Source organism: Mesoplodon densirostris, chromosome 11, assembly GCF_025265405.1.
Source record: "Mesoplodon densirostris isolate mMesDen1 chromosome 11, mMesDen1 primary haplotype, whole genome shotgun sequence".
In the NCBI taxonomy this organism is placed as follows: domain Eukaryota; kingdom Metazoa; phylum Chordata; class Mammalia; order Artiodactyla; family Ziphiidae; genus Mesoplodon; species Mesoplodon densirostris.
This window is the reverse complement of record NC_082671.1, coordinates 67,820,027-67,826,169: the sequence shown is the minus strand read 5'-3', so window position 1 is coordinate 67,826,169 and position 6,143 is coordinate 67,820,027.

Genomic DNA, 6,143 nt, shown 5'->3' with positions numbered 1-6,143 from the left:
GTTATTATCATTTCCATTTTACAGATGTGAAGACTGAGGCTCAGAGAGGAAAAGTGAGTTGCCAAGGCCTCCCAGCCCGGCAATGGCAGATCCACTGGTGCCAGCCCGGGCTCCTCCTGCTGTCCCCCCCACCCCATCTTGTGCTGACCTCAGGGATGGCATTCGGCACCTCGGTGAGGTTCTGGTGCCGGCAGGCAACATGCCGCCTGGAATTGTCGCAGACGCAGGTCTGTGGGCAGCGCTGGGCAGCTGCATGCCAGGTTGGCCCCAGTGGCAGCAGCAGAGGAAGCAGCAGCACCACGGAGACACTCTGGGGCCTGGCAGAGACAAGAAGGGTCAGGTGTTCACAGGAGCAAGGGTCCCACACTGTCCACTCACTGAGCCCCAGCTCTTGTCCCAGGGCCCCTCAGATGTCTTCCTCCTTTGGCCCGGGGAAGCTGTCATTACTCTGAGCCTCCAACCTCTCCACAGAGCAGAGGTTGCATTGTTATCCCTGTTTTACACCAGAGGAAACAGGCTCAGAAAGGCGAGCTGGCAAGTCCCTTTGATTGTCTGTCTGCCCAGTGGCTCAGTGAGGCCTTGCCGAATGCACTTCAGAGGTGTGCCCAGGCTGTGCAGAGGCCCCCGGAGTCCAGGGGGAGTTGTGTTCTCCCAGGGTGAGGTTGGCAGTGGAGAGAATCAGCTGTTCCTCAGAAGGAAGTGGCATCAGCACCATGGTGGCAGGGAGCGTAATGGCACCCACCTCGAGAAGACAGCCTGGCAGCCGGAGGGGAGGACCCAGGGCTGGCACGACTTGGCGGACCAGGTGTCATGGGATCCGAAAGCCCTGAGGAGCCTTAATGGCTGGTCAGAGCCACTCTGACAGGCAAGCAAGTGGCTCCGACTTCTCTCCTGTCTATTCGTCTGTTGTCCTCTCTTCATCTTAGTGCCACCCCGCTGGCCTGGCCTGGGATGGGGGGAACTGTGGGTATGGCCTGGGGCTGTGCTTTGGGCAAGGTCTGTCCACTTTCCTGTCTGTCCATCCACTCCCCGTCTACCCAATACCCAGCTGGACCCCTTTACCTCACAACTACTGCCTGCCTCTCCACAGGGAGGCCCGCGCCACGGTGGCACTCCTGGCTTCCCCACTTCCGCTCACCACCACCAACCAAAGGGAACTTTCCAAGATACAGATGGGCCCCGACACCCCCGGCTGAAAACCCTCCAGCCTCTCCTCACTGCCTTTGCTGGGAAATCCTGACTCCTGATTCCCCAACTGGTACCCGCTCAGACCCTTCAGTGTCACCCCGGGCTCCCCCACCATCAGCACGCAAAACAGCTCCCTCCTCTCTGCCTCACCAGCTTTTCCCTCTGTCCTCCGCTCTCTAAGCAACCCTTCCGGACCCCTGGGCTGACTCCCACCCTGAGCCTCCCCTGTTTCCACTCACTGGGTTGGCTGTCACCATGCGGTTTTCAGTTTCCTTGGGGTCCCAGGGTCCAGCCCGGCCTTGGGGCTGGTGGCATCCTGTAGAGCTGTAGTGAGGCTGAGGCTCAGGGCAGGTCGGGGGGTGTGGGGACAGATCCCTGAAGGACAAGCGTCCAGGCCTCAGGCCTGCCTAGCGCTCAGGCTCCTGGAGGACTAGCCCAGGGGAGCTCCTGGGAGCGGCCACGTTCACCGTCTTCCTCGGAACCCATTTCAGAGAGACCCTTGGAGAATCTCTGCCCCAGGAGATCCCAGAGCCCCTGTCCCCCAGCCTCTGAGAGGCCCAGAGAGGGGCAGGGGCTTGCCTATAGGCGCTCAGCTTCTCTAACCCCCCTTGCCACCGCAGGGCCCAAAGACTCACCCCGCCATGCCGATCGCACGGCCAGTCCAGCCTGGAAATGCAGCACAGGGGAAGGCTGGCAACGGTCCCTGCCTGGACGCCAGCGGGAGCCCCCCTCCCAGCCTGCAGACCTGGCAGCGGGGACAGGGCTGAATGGGAGGCATTGTGAGGTGAGGGAGGGGCGGGCATGGCGGGAGCAGCGGCTGAAGTTGCAGGGCCTCTTGCTCAGAATCCTGGCCCAGGCCTGAGACCTGAGTTCCTGGACCGGCCAAGCAGGGAGGGGCCTCAAGGGGCTGGCCAGTGGGTCCCAGACCTAGGCTTCCTCCGGCTGTGTCCCTGGGCAGGGCTGCACCTCACCAAGCCTCAGTTTCCTACTCTGTGAAAAGACAAAGTATCAGTAACTAGCTCATAGGGTTGCTCTGGGGGTTAAGGTAGGCACCTGGCACATAGTAGGTGCTCAAGAACAGTTAACTCTGCCCTGTTTGTGCTTATGATACATTTACATACATTGTTTAACACTGTACATAAATTATTCTGCAAATTTTTTTTCACTCAACATCAGGAAACTATCTAAATTGATTCTTCTTAGTTGTACTCATTCATTTTGACTTGTATAGTATTCCACTGTGTAAGTGTATCAACGTATTCATTAATCTTGGACGTTTAGGTTGCCTCCAATTTTTTGTTATTACAGTGTTGCAAAGAATACCTAAATACTTATCTTCCTGGGGACGTGCATTTTTTTAAAAATGAAATAGTTCATCTAGACCATAGCAAACATTTAAAACCTTTATGTACGCTATGATTTTTCAGATCCTATGATATTTTAGATCTGTGATTCTGGTGGAAATGCAGCTTTCATTACTTTTTTTTGGCTTTTTAAAACAAAACAAAACAAGAAATAGTGTCACACCACACACAGACTTTTTATTAACATTTATTTGGCTGTGCTGGGTCCTAGTTGTGGCATGTGGGATCTAGTTCCCTGACCAGGGATCAAACCTAGGCCCCCTGTATTGGGAATGCAGAGTCTTAACCACTGGACCACCAGGGAAGTCCTCACACAGACTTCTGCATGTGCTTTATTTCACTCAGCAAATTCTATCAACAGTACTGCACAGTGTGCATCCTTCCCCCCCCCCCATATTTGTTTATTTATTTATTTGGCTGCGTCAGGTCTTAGTTGCGGGATCTTCGTTGCAGCACGTGGTCTTCTGTCTAGTTGCGGCCCGCGCGTGCTCAGTAGTTGCGGCATGCGGGCTTAGTTGCCCCGAGGCATGTGGGATCTTATTTCCCTGACCAGGGATCGAACCCTGCGTCCCCGACATTGGAAGGTGGATTCTTAACCACTGGACCACCAGGGAAGTCCCCAGTGTGTATCCTTTTATGTCTGGCTTTTTTTTTTTTTTTTGGCTGCATTGGGTCTTTGTTGCTGCGCGCGGGCTTTCTCTAGTTGCGGCGGGCGGGGGCTACTCTTCGTTGCGGTGCGCAGGCTTCTCATGGCGGTGGCTTCTCTTGTTGCGGAGCACGGGCTCTAGGTGCGCGGAATTCAGTAGTTGTGGCACGCGGGCGCTAGAGCGCAGGCTCAGTAGTTGTGGCGCACGGGCTTAGTTGCTCCGCGGCATGTGGGATCTTCCCGGACCAGGGCTCGAACCCGCGTCCCCTGCATTGGCAGGCAGATTCTTAACCACTGCGCCACCAGGGAAGCCCTGTCTGGCTTTTTAAAATCAGTATTATTTTAGTGAGATTCACCTATGGTGCATATTGTAAAAATTCGTTCATTTTTATATAGCATTCCAGCATTCCCTTCTATAAATATTCCACAACAGCGGCATGGGACAGAGGCAGGAGCGCAGTCGGCCCCAGACACAGGTAATAAGGTGTACTGTCTCATTCTCTCTCCTCCCTTTCTACCCAGAGGCAACCACTTTCATGAAGTAGTATAATTTTACGATATAGGGCATTAAATTTTTTAAATGTATCAAACAGTGCATATTATTTTGAAAACTTGTTTCTTTCACTCAGCAGTGTTTTTTGAAGATTTACTCGGTGGATACAGGTAGCTTCTGCATCTGGTTTACTCATTTTAACTGCTACATATGATCTTACTGCATGCATGTGCTATTATCTAACTATTCTACTTACGAACATTTGGTTATGTCTTAATTTTCTGGTATCCCTCATCAGGCTGCCGTTGTACTTGTCTCCTTGTGTACACATACAAGTTTCTCTCAAGTAGATCCTTAGAAATGGAATTTGGGGTCACGGGCTACATGCATTTTCAGCTTTCTCAGTATCTGCCAAATTGCTGTCTAAAGTGGCTTTTATTAGTTTGACATCCCTCCAGCAATGTGTAAGATGTGCCAGATTCAACTCTTTCCTGGTGTCACCTCTTTTAATCGTATTTGACAGTCTGGTCTGAAATGATATTATCTGTGGTTGTATTTCACATTTCCTTATTTTCCAGTAAAGTTGAACATAATATCCTTTTTTTTTTAATTAATTAATTTTTGGCTGTGTTGGATCTTTGTTGCTGTGCACGGGCCTTCTCTAGTTGCGGTGAGCGGGGACTACTCTTTATTGCAGTGCGCGGGCTTATTGTGGTGGCTTCTCTTGTTGCAGAGCACAGGCTCTAGGCGCACAGGCTTCAGTAGTTCATGTGGGATCTTCCCGGGCCAGGGCTCGAACCCGTGTTCCTTGTATTGGCAGGCAGATTCTTAACCATTGTGCCACCAGGGAAGCCTGAACATAACTTCTTTTTGCTCTTCAGGTCTCCTCTTCTGTGAACTGCCTGTTTATACCCTTTGCCCAGTTTTCAACTGGATGTATATTCTCAACATGAATCCTTGTTATATATGTTGCAATGTCTTTCTACTCTCTCACCTTGTCTGCTTTTATGGTATTTTTGGTCATTGTTTTTCACTTTCTATTTTGAAATAGGCAAATTTTCTTATGGCTTGTGTTTTTGTGTCAAAAAATGCTCTCCTGTGTTTAATTTTCCTTTAAAAAATATGGCTCCTTAGGCAAATGGATTTGGATCACTTCGAATCTTGGTGCACGACGGTGGCCTGTGCTTCCACCGCGTCCTGTCCCCTGCCCTCCCCAGACTAACTCCTATCCTGAAAGCTGGGTTTGTCACACGCATACACATGCCCAAACCCATGTTCTGTTTACTGGCTTTTGAACTAAGGGCGTTAGACAGATTTTCTTCTCTCGACGTCACTATTGATCCACCCATGGCGTGCACGGTCCACGCTGAGCCGCAGTGGATGCATTTTCACTGCTGTGTAACATTACGTTGTGCGGCTTTGCTCCTGACCCATTTTCCTGATGTGCCTGTAAGTCACTTCTAGGTTCCTGCCATCAGACAGTGCTGCTAGGAGTGCCTTCAGCCATGCTTCCTGGGGGTTTTCCAGTCTGAGCTTTTAGAATGGAATTGATAGTTTGTGAGCTCCTGGCCCATAGCTGAGCTCCTTTTAGTGGGAACAGCCTGGTGCTGAGCAGGCCCTTCGTATGTGGGGGTCACAGGCTGCCCAGGCAAAGGCATCTGTGATCTTGCAGACCCCAAATCACGGTGCTTAGGGACCTGGAGCCTGTGTAATCTTAGGGTTGGCGTTTGAGTCTGGGGGGAAATTCCCTTTTTCAGTAAGCAGCAAGGAGAGGCCCCCAGGCCCTCCCCTGCACCGGGAGCTGCTCTGAAGGGCTGAACAGGGGCAGGCACCCTCCTCAGACCCTGGGTCCCAGGAGTCAGGCACTGCCGATTTGTTGCGAGGTTAAGGAAATGAGATCTGTGCTGCTTCTCTCAGTCTGATCTGAAGCTTGGACCCGCATTAGCTAGGAAGGAACAAGGGCCAGCCCTGGGTGGCCTGGAGGGAAGGAACACCCAGGCCAGAAAACCTTGGACAGACCCCTGTGCGGCTCCAAGCTGCAGTTTCTCCGTCTCTCAAATATCACCTGTGAAAAGTCCTGTTTGAACCTCAAGACTCAGCTCTTGCACCCCTCACTCTTGAAGGCTTCTGTGACCTCACTGCCCACAGTCCCCACTCTGGGCCACACATGGTCTCCTGCACCAGACTGGGGCATCTGCAGCCCCAGCGCTCAAAACAGGGCCAGGCAAGGAGATGGGGGCGGGGTTGGTTGGACCTCCACCTGCCTTATCACCTGGGAGGAGGGGAGGGCAAGGGCCTGGGCATCGCTTCTGCCACCGGCCTAGAAAGATGTTGCTGGAGTAGTCCGTGGCCAGTAAAGACACACTGCCCCCTAAAAAACATCGGAGGGACCTCTCTGTTCCTGTGCCTGCTGTCTAGGAGGGGCAGTAAGTGCTGGGCTATCCTCACAATG